The sequence below is a fragment of the Lepidochelys olivacea genome, assembly GCF_965140295.1.
Source record: "Lepidochelys olivacea isolate rLepOli2 genome assembly, chromosome: 5".
In the NCBI taxonomy this organism is placed as follows: domain Eukaryota; kingdom Metazoa; phylum Chordata; order Testudines; family Cheloniidae; genus Lepidochelys; species Lepidochelys olivacea.
Genome location: NC_140415.1, coordinates 110,654,654 through 110,671,838, shown reverse-complemented (window position 1 = coordinate 110,671,838; position 17,185 = coordinate 110,654,654).

Genomic DNA, 17,185 nt, shown 5'->3' with positions numbered 1-17,185 from the left:
CAAGGAGATCCTTGGGAGGCACTCAGATACCACAGTCATGGGCACTAATAGGAGAGCCTTGGGAGAGAGGAGCAGATCCAGGGCCTGATTTTCATCTCATACTGGTTTTACACCACTTAAATGCCACTGCATTCAATAAAGTTCCTCCTGACTGATCCGGTTTAATGAGATCAGTCAGTCCACTTGTATAATTTTTATCAGTATTACTTATGTAGCACTCAACAGTATGCTAGGCACATTACAGCACAAGTTTAAACACATGCCCCTATCATGAAGGTCTTGCAATCCAAGGTCCCAGTACAAACAAACACAACACTGGCTATTGTGAGCAGTCCAATAACTGTCTTGTTCCCTTTGACGTTAAGGTGGTAGTAAGTGCTATGTTCTGCAGTAAGTGTTGGCAGGATCGGGCCCTAAAATTTGGATGAATGGGTAAGAGTAACAAACATAGGGAAGGACAGGGTAAGGAAAGACAAGGGTTATAGTTTTAAGATCACACTGTTGCTCAGTTTGTTTCTTCCTAGGTCCAATTAGGTTTAATTTTAATATCATATGTGGACTCATTTGATGTAAGCTACATCAAAGGGGTATTATTTTAGCTCCTTGCATGTCTCCAGGAGGCAGTAAAAACAGTCAAGAATGTAAACACAAATACAAATAAATACAATGATTTGAAATACAAATCCTGTACTACACTCCACGCACATCCTACTGAAAAGCAAGCACTGTATTTGGTGCAGGTGAGGAATGGGGACTAGAGGAAACTTTTCTGTTGATCATAGTCACGCTACTACAAACTTAAAATCTCTATAGCCTTTGTGGGTTGGAGAGAGATTTCATCGAACCCTTTAATCCACTGGGGGGGTTGATTCTGAACCCACCCATCCAGAAAAATCATATCGTTTCATCATGTGTTTCATAAATGCATTGCACACATGCTTAAAATATTACAGGATGGCTACTGCTCATATGATTCAAAATAAATGATAGAATCGGCTATAAAGTGACTTCTCCTGAACGTAAAGCCTAAGAAGTCAGAACACCAGACCACCACCCATCACCCTTACTGTACTGTGTGTTCAGCCCATGCTCTTTGGTGTAATGCTTAAAAGACTCCTGATCCCAAAGGAAACAAATACATGGTCAGGAAAATGTGTGCTAAGTTCAGAATCTATTTCAGATGTACTGTACTGTACTGTGGTTGTAAAAAGAAAGAAAACTTATTACTTACAGCTGTATTGCAGCAAATTCAGGGATGAAGCCATTGAGGGCCCCTTTGTATTTTCTTTGGCCTCTGTGCAAGTAGTTGACATCATTTCAGCCTTCACCATTCATCCACTGCTGTTTAGAGCTTTAGGCTGTGCATACGCTGCATTTCAAAGTCTGGGGAAGGTTTGGTCAATTGCTTGGGGGATTTCTCTGGAAATGCCTGCACTCTTTCCCTATTTCAGCAGATGACTGATTCCCTGCTAAGAATGCCACTCAGTAGCCATATGTATATTCAACATCAAACTTCTCACGCAAAAGATTCATGCTGCTCAGAATCCAAATAAAATCTGAATGCATGTACCCTTAAATAGCAACAGAACCAGACAATACCTGCAGGGCTATTGGGTACCCACAAAATACCTGCAGAACAAGATGTAGCATCGCTTGTTTTCCAAAATGTAGGGAACCACCAATATCCTGCTAGACATGATGGGTGTAGTTGGGCTAGAATCCAAGTACTCACTACCCACATTTACCTTCAGAACACACTACCCACATGTAGTCATGAACCAGGAATCTCAACCATAGTTATCTCACTGATGGAGCACTGGCTCCCCGAAAAGGTTACTTATAACAGGCTGGCTCCTTGCCAGCATTTCAGATTCTCCAGGGTAATCCCTACTACATATAGTTCCCGTTTTTGTGGCAAGACTTCTGGGAATTGTAATGTTCATTGATAAGGACAACACCACAGCACCTCTAGGACTCTCACAAAGTATATGCAGTTGCAGTGTATCTAAAAGTAATTTTTGTTTAGCTTGTAGTAACAAGCTGATAGTAACAGCTGGATCCTTATAACTAGCATTCTACCTTCCAGACTGACTAACACAGCAAACTACTGACACCACACAGATCTCTCCTAGATAGGTGCCCAATGGGCTACAAAGTATTTTAGCACCTAGATAAAATAAGGGATGGTTCTGGTAGTAAAATACACAACATGTTCCTGATCTTATTCAGCTTCATCTGGTGAAGATTTCATTTTCTAGTAGACCCAGAACACGTCCCACTAGTCATAATACAAAATATGTTAACAGCGTACTGCAGTGTATTGAAAAGCCCAATAACCTGTAAAGTTCATTTACAAATATAAAATGTTGTGAAGCCCAATATAGCATTAAACACAACTGTCCAGTGCCTAGTGCCAGACACTCCTGAGTCCTCTTCATGGCTTTGCCATTGATTTGTTACCTAAGGCAAGCCAGTTATCCTTTCAGTACCTCACTTTCCACGTCTCTACAATGGGGATAATAGCTAGATGGTGAGGCTTAATTCATTAATGGTTGTAAAACACCCTCAGATCCTTGGATGTAAAGCAGAATAGAAGTGGCTGGGGGTGGCCCGTCCATATAGGCGAACTAGATTGTCACCTAGGGTGCCAAGTTAAATGGGGCGCCAAATTCGAAGAAAAAAATCCAATTTAAAAAAAACATAAAATGAAAAAGATGGGAAAAAAACAAATAAAATAATGAAGATGTCATTATTTCAATTCCTGTGAGCATACTGAGGGAATATGAATTATAATTCTTTTCTCTACATTTCTGAGAATTTATTAATATGTAAAATCTTTTATCTACTGCAAAAATAAATAATATTTTAGTGAAAAAAATTTTCAATTTGCGACGTAGGGTCAAGATGACCCACTCCGCAATTTTGATAAGCAATAACTGAGCCACAATGAAACACATCCGCCAGCAGAAAGAGCTGCAATGCTGGTGACACCTAACTCAAATATACATCAAAGTCTCATAGCCAGAAATTCATGTAGCGCGGAGGAGATATCGTGAGTTGATACATGTCAAACAGTCATTTTAACACATGTCGCAGGTAGATGGTTAAGAATCGAGCAACTGCTGTGGAAAATTGTGTTTCTTGGTGCCAAAGAATAAAGACTAACATCTTTCAGGATTATAAATCCAAAATGTGAATATCTTTAAGCGTTATTAAACCTTAGTGTTATTATCGGGCTGTATAATTATGAACTTTTATTTGTTATAACTGGTTCACATGTAATAAATAAGGTCCATAAAAGAAAAGTAACAGCGTTAACGCTTAACAGACTACGAAAATGATGACATCACACTCCAAGCGGGGTAACCGTGAGGAAGGGGATTATTTTCCAAACAACCGATGTCGGGTTATAACGATGAAAGAGGTAATTTTGTTTCCGTGTAAACGCTGTAACTAACTGTTTTAATAGGTAAGTGAGTGTATGTTACTAATCATTGAACCTTTAAGCAGTGAAAAGACATGTTGGGATGGCTGCAGTGTGGTTTAAATTGGTAACCATGTGGTGAGTCAGCCACCCTTAACGGTATAATGCTTGCAGTCGGGATGACAGTACATAACAATATTCAAATGCCCCATGGAAGAAAGAGGAAAAAGAAAACCCTCAGGAGCTGAGTATTGTAAACGAAAGGCTGAGAAGAAAAAGGACCAAGCAAAACAGCAGGGATCCTTCCTGAAATATCTTCTCTTTAATCCAAATAAAGATGGAAGCAGTTTACAGCATCCAGATGAAGGAATTTTACATGGAGAGGAGGTTAGCTCACATCCACATGGAAGCAGTTTGGAACATCAAGATGAAGGTATATTACTTCGAGATGAGGGTAGCTCACATCCACAAAAAAGCAGTTTGGAAACTCAAGATGATAGAAACTTACTTCTAGATGAAGGCAGCTCACAACATCAGACTGATATGGAAGTGGAGAAAGTTTATTCACCATCAGAGAGACATGCAGAAATTGAAGTAAACGAAGTAGAAGGAAGAAAGGATGAGGAAGTTACAAACAAGTTACAGTATGGGGACCCAGCTTCATGGCCTAGATGTGATGACTTTGCAGCAAATTCTCGTGGAACATGGACCCGAACAAGTTCATGAATTTTCCTTCCCTAAGGATGGAAATAAGGAAGGAAACTCATTAATGGGGAAGAAATTCAGTGAAACATGTTACAATATTCAGAGTTGAAGGACTCTGTGTTTTGCTTTTGCTGCAAGGTGTTTAGAAATCAAGCAATTGGCACATCACTTACTGAAAATGGTTTGAAGGACTGTAAAAACATATCTTCAATTCTCTCTTCACATGAAAGAAGTACAAAAAAATTGGAAGGTTTTCAAAATTGGGAAGAACTTGAATTATGATTGAAAAAAGGAAAAACTACTGATGAAGAAAATTTACGTGTGATCAGGAAAAAAGAGTTCTCAGTGGGCAAAATTTAGCATTCCACGGCCATTGTAGAAATGAAAAATTATACACTCAAGGTAATGGAAACTTTTTAAAATTTGTGAATACCTAGTTTTGTTTGATCCAGTCATGAAGGAGCATCTACATAAAATAACTGATCATGAAACACAGGTTCATTACTTAGGAAAAAATATGCAATATGATTCAAATCCTAGCAAATGCAATTAAAAAGAAAATTGTAGAAGCTGCCCATTCTGCAAAATACTTTTCAATGTTACTGGACTGTACACCAGATGTGAGTCATGTTGAACAAATGACGATGATCATTCATTTTGTGGATGTGGAAAAGTCTGCAGATGAAGATAATGTTGAAGTGCTCATAAAGGAACATCTTTTGGGTTTCGTACCACTGAAGGAGATGACTGGAGCATTTATGAATGAAACTATTCTACAAGAGCTTGAAACAATGTCATTATCTGTTGAAAACTTACATGGCCAAGGCTATGATAATGGGAGTAATATGAAGGGTAAAGACAATGGTGCGCAAAGGAGAATAATGGAAATCAATCCTAGGGCCTTTTTCATTCCTTGCAGTGCGCATTCTCTGAATTTGGTTGTCAGTGATGCTGCTGGATGATGTTTGGAGGCAAGGAGTTTCTTTGACCTGGTGCAACATGTTTATGTGTTTTTCTCAGGCTCAACACACCATTGGGAGATTCTGACTCGCCATGTGAATTCTCTAACTGTGAAACCACTTAGCCAGACAAGATGGGAGAGTCGCATTGATGCTTTGAAGCCTCTTCGCTATGAACTTGGAAACATTTATGATGCCCTAATTGAAATTTCTGATGATACTACCTTTACTGGATCATCTGGCAATATGGCATGTTCAGATGCAGAAGCTCTTGCAAATGGCCTTTCCAAGTTCAAATTTGTTATTTCACTCATTTTGTGGTATAATATCCTTTTTTGAGATTAACCTCACTAGTAAGCAGCTTCAGGAAAAGAATTTGAACATATATTCTGCTATTCAAAAACTGCAGCAAACTAAAAATATTCTGGAGGAATTCAGAAGTGATGAAGGGTTTGAAAGAACACTGGTAGATTCTCTCGAGCTTGCTGAAGAAATAGACTTTCCGACAGAATTTGAACGAGAGCCAGTTCGCCTTCAGCAAAAGAAACAGCAGTTTTCATATGAACTACAAGACACACCCATTCAGAACCCAAAACAAAGGTTCAAAGTGAATTTCTAGTTCACAGTCCTCGATACTGCTTTTCACTTGGTTGACGAAAGATTTCAACAGATGCAGCAGCTAGAGTCAGTATTTGTCTTTCTATATGATATCCACTGCTTACAAAAGAAAACAGCAAAACAGATAAGAGAATTTTGTATAAAATTGTAGTCGGCATTGACTCATGAAAACTCAAAAGACATTGATGCTACAGATTTGTGTAGTGAGCTTCAGGCTTTCTCAAGACAACTTAAGAAACATTCCACTCCTGAAGAAGTACTGAAGTTTGTTTGTGAAAATAAACTCACAGTTAGTTTTCCAAATATTTTTATAGCTCTACGCATTCTTTTAACTTTGCCAGTTTCCGTAGCTTCTCAAAGTTAAAATTGATATAAGCATATCTGTGTTCAACAATGGTGCAAGAGAGCTTGTTGGACTTGCCACAATGTCAATAGAGAACGAACTATCTGGAAAACTGGATCTCAAAGAACTAGTGGTTGAATTTTCAGAACTTAAAGCAAGAAAAGTCATGTTTTAAGAGCACAGAGTGTTTTTTATTTGGAGTGTTTTATAAATACAGGTTAAAGTTCATTGAACAGTTTTCTTATTTCTTTCTGTATTGGATGTGGTGGTAATGGCAGTTAAAGCAGGATAGCATAATGGATGATTGGATTTGTAATAAAAATTATAATTAACATTTTTAATGCATTTTTATTTGAAATCGAACTGAAATATCATCTAGCTGTCATGTACAAATCTATTCTGAAAATTTCATGTCTCTATTTTATCTGATCTCAGAAACATTGGTTGGACAGACGGATGGATGGACAAACCGAATAATTAAGCCTCTGTTTAAAAAAAAATGCTTAAAAAACATTAAAAGGAAAAAAGGGGCAAAATGTTTCCCAGTTTACCAAAAACCTCAGCCTAAATCTGCCCTTGGGGTTTGGGAGTGGGGGGTGCCGACTGCATGGTTCGCCTAGGGCACCAGTTGCTGGCAGCTAGTCTAGGGCCGCCCCTGGAAGTGGCTAGTGTGGCCAGTGGGCGATGCCATTACCTCTTCCAGGGGATCTACCTCTAGATTTGGGCCAGGGCAGCCAGCAGCAGAAGGTAGCAGTAGGACCTGGAGCAGATCTAACCACCAGCCCTTGCTTTTAGTCAATGGGATCTACCATCCTCTCTTCCCTGGGCTCTTCCTCTCTATGTCCCAGAGGCAGCCAGGAAGAAACAGTAAGACTGTCTATAACTACCATAGCCATTTCACTTGGCTGCTTTCATTGCTGCCAGCCCCATCAGAAGGAGAACCATAACAGGCAGCCTCTTAGCCCTGCCAAAGCCATGTTCACTCCTCTGTCTGGCCAGTTGTACACCAACGTTCCCAGGAGCGGGGAAGCACAGATGCCCAGCTGCTGGCACAGTGCAGCTGCTACTGACTGGCTGCCATGATGAAGACATAACTGAAAGATGTTGGAAATAATCCATTATCACAAGGAACTTTCCTTTCTCTCTCAATAGTGGGGGGCAGCCAAATACACCAGCAGTAACTGCTGACTTCCTCTAATGGCGGAGAATGCCATTAGCTGCTTTCCCCTGGCCCCCCTCACCAGCAGGGGCATGATCCTCCCATCACTTTTAGATGGGCATATGGACAGAGAACCAATTTCATTGGTCCACTCTTAGACACTGACCATTTCATTAGGGTATCAGATTAATTTTCTCTCAGAATATACAGACGACTGGAGACAAATGAATGAGCAAGGGAGGAGACTAATCTATCAGTGGCAGAAAACTCATTCCAGTGCTACCTGATTGTGGTTTATGGCATTTTTACACTCCTACGTCATGGCTGTGGTAGAGACTAGAAGAGTATTTTTCTCCATCATAGGGTCCACCAGAACAGAATGTTGTGGAGTATCTGCTGTAAAAAAGCAGATTACACTGCTGCTTTGTGAAGTGCATATACAGGTCAAGAATTAAGGGACAGATCTCCAGGAGGTGAAAATTGTCAGAGAAAACTACAGAGCTATGACAAATTATGTCAGTTGAGGATCTGCCCCTTAATCTGTAAAGCTGTATATAAATTGGAATGTGGGTATTTCTGAGGCAGCCTTTCTAGCTCAGTCCCACTGGGACTGCTGAAATCAGATGACTTGCTTCTGTTGACAGTGTGGACGTTGGGGACTTGAAGAAAAGAGGTTTCAGTAGAGGGTGCCTGAGTCTGTAGCTGTTTCTGCTGACTTGTTGTCTCTCAAATTTGTTTTCCTTCTGAGAACGATGCAATGCTCATTTTTACAGTCAATCTCCTGTTTAATCTAAGCCATTTGTTTTCCTACTTTTATTGTTTATTAATTGATGATAATTTTTATTATGTGAAATGTGCTCAGATGCCACAATGATCAGTGAACTTTCAGGCACGTGAAGACATGCGAAGTGTTATTATTAGTTACAATGCATTCAGAATGACACCCGTGTTTTGTTTCTTTTTGAGTGTCAGCTTGTTTTTTTTTTTAAAGAAATATGGTCTTAACCTCAGTTCTGTTCTTCCTACCAATCCCCATTGCCCACGCTAATCACCCAGGATGACAGAGGAGGATTTGGAAGAGGTAGAAGAGAAAGATTTCCTAAGTGCAGATTCATTAAGACCTGTCTGGAGCTTTGAAACCAAAATTAACCTGTTAATTAAAATTAAAACTGTTCCACTTGTGATATTTTGTCAGTGTATTTTGTTTTGCGGGAGGTATCAAAATCATTCCTATCACTAAATAATAATAGTTTGTGCTTTCATCCGAGGATCTCAGAGTGCTTTAAAAGGTCAGTACATGCAATCTCCATTGTACAGATGAGGAACCTTAGGCACAAATAGAAACAGGCACCCCCATGGAGAGGGCCAGGATGAGGCTTATTTTGCAGGTTTAAGTGATACACAGACTTTGTGCTGGCCCTCTGCACTAGAGTGATTTTCACCTGGAGAGATCAAGTGACTTGCCCATGGTTACAGAGTGAAATTCAAAGTAGGACACAAGCTGGACACAGGCCTTGTGATACATCTCTATACAGGGAAGAATTTCTCTCACAGTGAAGCAGCAGCAATATCAGGAATAGAATTCACGTCTCCTTATGCCTCGTTCCCTGTTCTAAGCACGGGAAAGTACTGCCTCCTTCTATCTTCTACCTCACACTGCATTGCTCTGCCAGGGTGTTTCTATTTGTGTATGCTCTACTTCATTCAAACGCACCCTTTTGCTAATAGAGGAAAAGTGTGTGTTTGCAGTAATTACAGAACATGTTGTCCTTTTCATTTATGTCTGCACAATCCAGTTTGACATCATGTCATAAAAGTTTATGTGCTGTGTTCTCTCAGCTCCTTGCTAATATCCCTGGCATTCTCCCTGGCTATCCAAAATCAATACCATTGCTCCTCTCTCCATAAAAAATGGAGTGTTGAATAGGGTCCAAATGTGCACACTGACAATTTGCAGCAATTAGATGCAGTGCTAACAAATGGCTATCCCGCGGGTGATAAAACAGGACCAGAAGGATCACTGATGTCATACACTGGGGAACATGGAAATAACTGGTACTTAAAAAGAGTGGGTTCAGCCTCTCTTTCTTTCTCTCTGGGCACAGAGAGAAACAGTGAAATCAGGACAGAGAGGCTGAGGCATTCAAATTAGGAACCCTGGCGATCAATTTTTACTTGCAGCTGGTGGATTGTAATCAATGTTAATTAACCAGACTCCTTTTCAGAATAGGATAGATCAGGAGAGTAACTGCATATATTTTTGACTAAGACAACTGATTCTGCAGGTCCTCAGGAAGGGAGAGAGTGATGACTCTGTAAGCACCAACAGAATACAAGATTAGGAGAGACAAAACAGAGTATTTTTATGTCCCTTTAGAATGCAAGTGTCTGGAGATGGGGGAACAGGAAATGAATGCATCATTCAGGGGACTAGCAATGAATGGGACAGAACAACTTCTCACTTGGTAGTCCCTAGTTCTAATTCAGTCCAAGTAGCTGTGATCAAGACTTGTTTCTATTGTCCTGATGACCTCGGTGTAATAAATCTGCTGGTCTCAGTCCAGTTGCTCAAGGAAAGGTTCCAGACTACAAATCAGTATCTCCAGCTCTCACAATTTTTTTGCAATATTTAGCCTTTTTAATAAAGGCCCGCCTCTTGGCTAGGTGTGAGTAGGTGAGACTCTCAGCTTTCATCTTAACAATAAAAATAAGTTTTGAGCCTTTCATGGTTGCAGAGAAAAGCGTGAAAATGTGACTCACGTGCACCCTAAAGGCTCAGAAACCAGAAGGCACAGAAAGAGACTCAAAGTATACCATCTTTGTTGTGTTTTAATCCCATGATTTTGGAGAGCCTAACTCATGATTTTTGAGCTCTTGGTGTTAGAAATACTGCACCTTTGCTGGAAAAAAACCCAAGGATTGAATAAGTATAAGGACTTATTCCAAAAAGTTGTCCTGCCAGATGGGAGGGGCTTGAGGAAGTTTGCACTGTTCCTGCATGTGCTGTTCTTGTCCTGTGGATAAACTGAAGGCTTTATTCTGTCATGCTGTCAGGTACTGACTTTCACAAACATGAAAATCACTTTAAAAATTCACAAGGCAAGAGAGGGGAAATACACTGCAAAGCAGAATTTATATACTCACCTGTATGTAAACCTTCTGGCTGTATTGATCTGTGAATTTAGTGAATAAAGTTGTCTTTCCAGGGATTTTTGACTGGAATCAAAAGAATGAACTCTAGATAATGCTGGAAACTGTGTTATTATTGCCCATTCTTGGAAAAAGTAGTGACAGTAAGCTCTTTGGAGCAAGGACCATCTTTTTGTTCTGTGTTTGTACATCACCTAGCACAATAGGGTCCTGCTCCATGACTAGGGCTCCTAGGCACTACCGCCATACATATATTCTCTAAGAATGAAAAATAAAACAATAGTACAGTTTCCAGTGCTACAGAGAACAAGAATGGACTTCTAACTAGTGTATTCGACTGGGACTCAAGAGATAAGGGTTCAATTCCAACCTCAGCTACAGACTTCCAGTGTGAAGCTTGGGCAAGTCATGTTATCACTCTGTGCCTCAATTTCACCTCTCTAAAAGGAAGATAGTAATACTCCCTTTGTCTCATCATTCACACTGCAAACTCATTAGAGAAAAGACTGTCTGTTTGCATAGCACCTAGCACCCTGGGGGCTCCAATCTCAGTTGAGGCCTCTGAACACTATTGAAATACAAATAATAATGTCCCCCCCCGCATGAAATTAATATACATAGAAAAGTGATAGGTAATTTTTTGAGGTTTCTAAAATTTATTATTTAGAATTTTTCTTTCTCAACTTTTAAACATTTCTGAAGTAATTTTTCTGTGAAATAACTTACATAGTACACTGGTGTTCCCAAATGTCACTGTTCTAATTTAACATACCGTGGTACAATAGTGTCCTTCCACTGCTAGAAGGGGGAAAAAATAGTCCCTGTCTAGTACGGATGCTGTAAGATGTGGCAGGGACATCTGTTCTGATTTACTGAGCACTGCTACAGTAAGTTATAATGTAACAATACAGCAAGGGATTCAGAGGTACAGAAGTGACAACGAAATTGGACAACCTTTCAATATGAAAGACTTGAAGTGGTTCCCATTTCCATTATGATGAAATTAAACTGCAAAAATAAAAAAAAGGGGGGGATGGGGGACTAATAGTCCATGAACCTAACAGGCATCACATTTATCACCTCGGGGAAGTGTAAACACTTTAAGCCAAATGAGCTTTTGGAAAATCCTGTAGCTGATCCATGTAAATGAAGCCACATCTTTTTCTTAAAAAGCTTGCCTTCTCCCTTTGCATAAGACAGAACCTTTAGTTGTGAGTGAGCACATTGGTCAGGAGGTGTTCCAAAATATAGAGTTTAACTAAAAAGTGTGTATATAACAATTACTCAGGAGGAAAAAAGCATATCTACTTTGAGAGCGAGAGCCTTTAATTCTGAATCTAGACTTTGTAAACAAAAAAAAATGGTTTTTAAAGAAATGTATTAGTGAAGAACCCTTGGCTCTTGTTAACTCTTGCTCAGTACTGGTCTTAAAGCTTTAAAATTGTGTCTCTAGGAGGTACTGTGTAATAACCAGGGTCAAAATTCATCATAGAGGCAGCAGTGAAACTGCTTAAAGGTGACAGGAAAGAAATGGGAATACACTAGTTTCTGCATTTATTTCTCCCTGGCTGGCTCTTTATTGGGAAGTCTAGTAAATAATTTAAACCACTGAATTTTATTCCTGGAACTCAGTCATATGAAAATGTGTGAAATAGTTGAAACTACAGAATCATTATACAAAGGGCTTCTTTACGTCTTATTCTGTGTACAGACTGCCATTTCAGTTGAATGATGCTAACTTACGGTAGCCACAAGTGTGAATTTCCTAGCATACCTGAAGGGCCTTGTGTCCAATATAAAGGAATAATGTCAAGGAAGTTAGGAAGCTGTGCAAAAGGCTCAAAACAAAGATATTTGGAAATGGTCTGGTTCCTTTTAAAACTCAATGGTTAGCCCAGGTTCATCAAAAGTTTTGTTAACCTAGTTCCATTTTCAAGTGAATTTATGATTGAGGTCATTAAACCAGGAGAAGTTCAGCTGTTTTAAATAGGTTTTAATTTGAGACTTGGGGCTCATTTGAAAACCAGCAGTAGCCAGAACATGTTACCAGCAAAACAGTCCCTTAAAGGGTCCATTTCACGTACTACAAGTTAGAGCAGTTGTTTTCAAACTTTTTTTCTGGCGACCCAGTTGAAGAAAATTGTTGGTGTCCGTGACCCAATAGAGCTGGGGGTGAGGGGTAAAGGGTGGGGGAGAGGCTCAGGGCTGGGGCAGAGGGTTAGGATGCAGGGGTGAGGGCTGTGAGGTAGGGCCGGGAATCAGGGGGTCTGGATGTGGGAGGGGGCTCTGAGCTGGAGCAGGGATTGGGGCACAGGGCTGGGGTGCAGGCTTACCTTGGGCAGCTCCCCCAGTCAGCAGTGCAGCAGGGACTCTCAGGCAGGCTTCCTGCCTGTCCTGGCACCACGGACTGCGCTGCGCCCCGGAAGCAGCCAGCTTTCCTACTTTGTCCTAGAATGCACGCATTTCTAATGGAGGATAACATAATATCAGGGTGCGTCAGGCAAAGTGACTTTCCTGCTTTAATTAATATTAAAAGATAGGGAATGTCTGAGGTTTTCCTGCACATGTTTATTTTTCAGCACGCAAGTTGCCCATTATCTTGGCATAAAATATATTTAAAATAAGCATGAAACATCAAGTCCAAAAGTTTTGGAGCTTGTAACATACAACAGAATCCTCAACATCACACAAACGGCTTGTATCCCACTAGAGGCCAATGTCAACATGGTTCTGGATGAAAATTGTGTTATTTAGCAACCAGCCAGTGATTAATTTTGAGCAGAATTCCAATGAATAGACTGAGCATTTATTTTTCAAAACTAAAAGTGGTCTATCTATTTTTTTTTTCATCAGAGTCTAGATTTTCTAATACCTTCACTTAGGAAAAAGCCTGTCAGCAAAAATACTTGAACGGTTTGCCATTGGATGAGTTCGTTACCATAAATCTATTCAAGGCCAGTTCCAACAGCAATTTTGATGACATGAAGCAGTGTAAGTCCAGTGAGTTTAACTCCATTGATACAAGGAATGGTAGTAAGTACAAGTCCTGTGGAATTACACACCCATTCTAATGTCACAAGTGTCACCTTTTTTTTTTTAGTGGTTCTCTCTACTCTAGGTCTCATGTCAGGTTCAGCATTCATTCAGTGCTCTCCATTTAAGGTAGTTTGACTGAGCAGGGAATTTGAATGTCAAGTCACCCATACCATTCTCCTCCTTTCCCCGGCTCCTTTTGATGGTCTAGCCTTCTCACACATATTAGATGGCAGATAGGGCTAGTGGTTAGAGTGTGGGATTTAGAGACAGAAGATGTGGGTTTGTTCCTTGGATTGCTTTCTGACTTTGGGCAAGTCATGGGTTAGTCTCTTTGATCTTCATGTGTAAAACTGGGATAATAATACACACCATTAATATGTCTACACTTGGAGCTGTGGATGTGGTTTCCAGCTCACACAGACAGACTTATGCTAGCTCTCATTGAGCTAGCGTGCTAAAAATAGTAATGTAGCCATGGTAGCATGGGCAAAGGCAAGTGGTGGCAAGGGCTAGCCACCCCAAGTACAAACCTGACTGGACCCCAGGAGTACATACTTAGAGCTGCTAGCCCGTGCCTCTGCTCTTCATGCTACCACAGCTACACTACTATATTTAGTGTGTTAGCTTGATAAGAGTGCCACAAGTATATCCACGTGAGCTGGGAATCATTCCCCCTGTTCTAAGTGTCGAGTTAGCCATTGTAGCGTACTTCTTGAGATCTTTGGAATACTATGTACAGTTGTTATTATTTAGAGTCTGACATGGGGACACTGATATCCCAAAGCCAAATTCTGATTGTAGGGGTAGGCCTTTTGGTTGACGTTAGAGTTCTGCAGAAACTCTTGACACTACACAGCTGAAACTTCATGAGTGAAACATACAATACTACCTGCATGTGGCATTACAGTAAATGGGGGAGAGGGCAGTAATATAGATGGGAAAGAACATAGATGATACCCAGGGTGGGGTTGGGGTGTAGTGAGGATCTTGTGGGTTAGAGAACGGGCCATCTCTAACTCACTTTCTAGTGTAAAAATTACATTGGGAAATATTAAGTAAATAAATATAATAAATTTAAAATAGCAGAAAAAAAGCCTTGTAAAACATTTTCCATATCCTTATCCTTTTATGTTCTGAAGTCTGGAAATTTAACACTAATATCTTAAAGGCATAATCTGCATATTTATGAATATAAATTACCTTGTTTTTCTGAATAACTGGATATGTCTTGATTACTGGAACTCAAGCCTGGCAAGACTTTAGCCTAGAACAAGCTTTAGGAACATAGGAATCACTGTGCTCCCAGCTGGCTCTGGTATCTCCCTGGACTAGTGTCCAGGTAACTCTGGGAGCTCTTCGAGGCCCTGCCTCTGGCTGCTCCATGTCCTGAAACCGGCTAACGGGCTGTGGTTTGATTACAAATGCAATGTTGCCAACTCTCACGATCTTGCAATGATCTTGCATGATTCGGGCAATATTACATGGTTTTTAAAGCTCCAGACTCCTGGACTCATGTTTTTATGTGAGAACCTCACTTTAAAAACAAAAAGTTTCTAAACTTTGTGGTGGCAGAAAAAAAGCTTAAAAATGTTAGCCCTTCAGGATCAAAAACCAGAAAGCAAATAAAACTACTCAAAATTATTAATCTCATGATTTTTAAACCAATCTCAATTTTGAAGGGACTTAACTCATGAGTTGTGAATGCTTGGAGCTGGCAATGCTATTCGTACTGGTGCTGGCAGCTGCTTGTCCTGAGCTGGGAGAAGGAATTGGCTGCTTCCTGCCATCAGCTGGGGGAAGCTGTGACTAGGCTGTTGGGTGCCTGGCTTTGGGTGCTCCTTGTCTCTTGCTCCCTGATTGGGTGGACTCTGGCTCTGACCGCTGCTCCATACTAGAGCACTGTCCAATGTTTCTCCCGTGGATGAGTTGTTTGCCCTATGCTAAGCCTCTATGGTTAGGCTTACCCATAGAGATCCAGCCTAGAATGGCACTTGTCTCACCCTAGAGCGTGTCTTCTGTTCTCCAGATCAGATGGCTGAAGCTCCTAGGCAGCCACCGTTCAAAAGGTGGCTAAACGCAGAAGCCTCTTAGCCCATGTAGGAGTTGTAATAGGCCTGCTTTCTTTGGAAGCAACTCTCAGAGTGGAGAGACTACTTCCGATAAGCCCCACAAAATTGTTTACTGAAATGTTTTTGTTTAAAGAATGAAATGTGAAATGAATGGCCAGACTCCAATAGGGAAGAACCATGGATTTGCATGCGGGGGTGGGGGGAGACGGCAAGGTGGATAACTGAGTGACCCACTTTTTTGATTGCACCATGAGTCTCATGATACTTGGTGTTTTTCACGAAGCATTATAGAGACAATGCATTCTTTTGAGAAGAATGGAATGAGAAGACACTAGAGGTAGAAGTGCAGGTTCTGCTTCTGGTTTTGCAAAACCCATGAATTTACAAAACAAATAAATAAAAAACCTCATCAAAACAAGAACCCTTTTGGGTTTGGTGAAACTCTTCTGAGTTTAATTTAAAATCAGCCATTTATTTCTACTGGAAGTGAACCTTGTGCTAGAGAAATACAGAGATTTTTGCTTGAAAGTAATTCTTGTTCTGCTTTTACTAATACTAGGGAAATAAAATTAAATAAAACATGCAGCAGCCAAGAATTAGTCAAACTGAACATGATCCACAAAGGTCCTGAGTTCTGTTCTCAATCTAGAACCCAGGATTCCTGAGAAGGTTCTAACTGTAGCATGATGAATTCTCCCTTTCTCACATACGGAAAATATATTCCAAATTTACCCCCCCCAAGAAAAATATGTCCACAAGATTACTCCGGGAATGCTGTTTGGGAAATGCTTGTGATGGGCTTGCCATTGAATGACCTCATTCCCAGAAATCTGTTTGCAATGAGTAATAATAACAATGAAGATGTCATCAAGCAGTAAAATTCTCTGGAGAGCTAGAGCCTGTTCTCAGCTCACAGTGTATGTAAATAGTTGAAATATATGTTGCGTTGCAAGATCATAGATCTTGTCTACAAAAATATGATAGGATAGCTTTTTTTCCCCCTGTACAAAAACTAATGAAATTTTTTAAAAAGTGATACTTAAAATTCTGTTACCCAGATTATCCAACTGTACTGGAAATGTAGGGCTAAATTCTACCCTGTGCACTGCAGATGCTCAAGGACATAGGCAGCCTTTCCCCCCCCCTAACAAAAAACAGCTTTCTCAGTGGCACTCAGGAGCCCACAGGATACCTGAGGCAGATCCAAAAATGAAACCCAGGTCCTCTAACTCCCAGCCCTGTGCCTTAACCACAAGACTGTCCTCCCCTCAACCATCTTTCAAGAGAGCTATAAGCGCTCTAGTTTTGAAAGGGAACTTCTTTGAAAAGTAATTTTCATTTCCCAGCTTTGATTTATGCACAGAACAAAGTCCCCACTATAGATCTGGTTACATGGTCTCTGTGTTCCATTTTTACAACCTGAAAAGAGAAGTTTGACATGCTGCTCCTGCAATCTGGAGTGATTCCCTGACAACAGATATGTGATCTACAAAGAATCCTTCAAGACAGAGTAATCCTTGTTTACTCCTGAAACCAGATCACTGTTCTCAGCTTCTTCAGGACTACAGGGATGTCCACTCAGAATTGTAGGACTGAGCCATGATCTCACAACATTTTAACAAAGAAGTTCCACACACAAAAAATCCTCTTAGTCTGTAGTGAATCCCCTTTTCTAAACTGTGCATGGGCCCACATTAAGGAAGGATGAGGAATTATGGAATA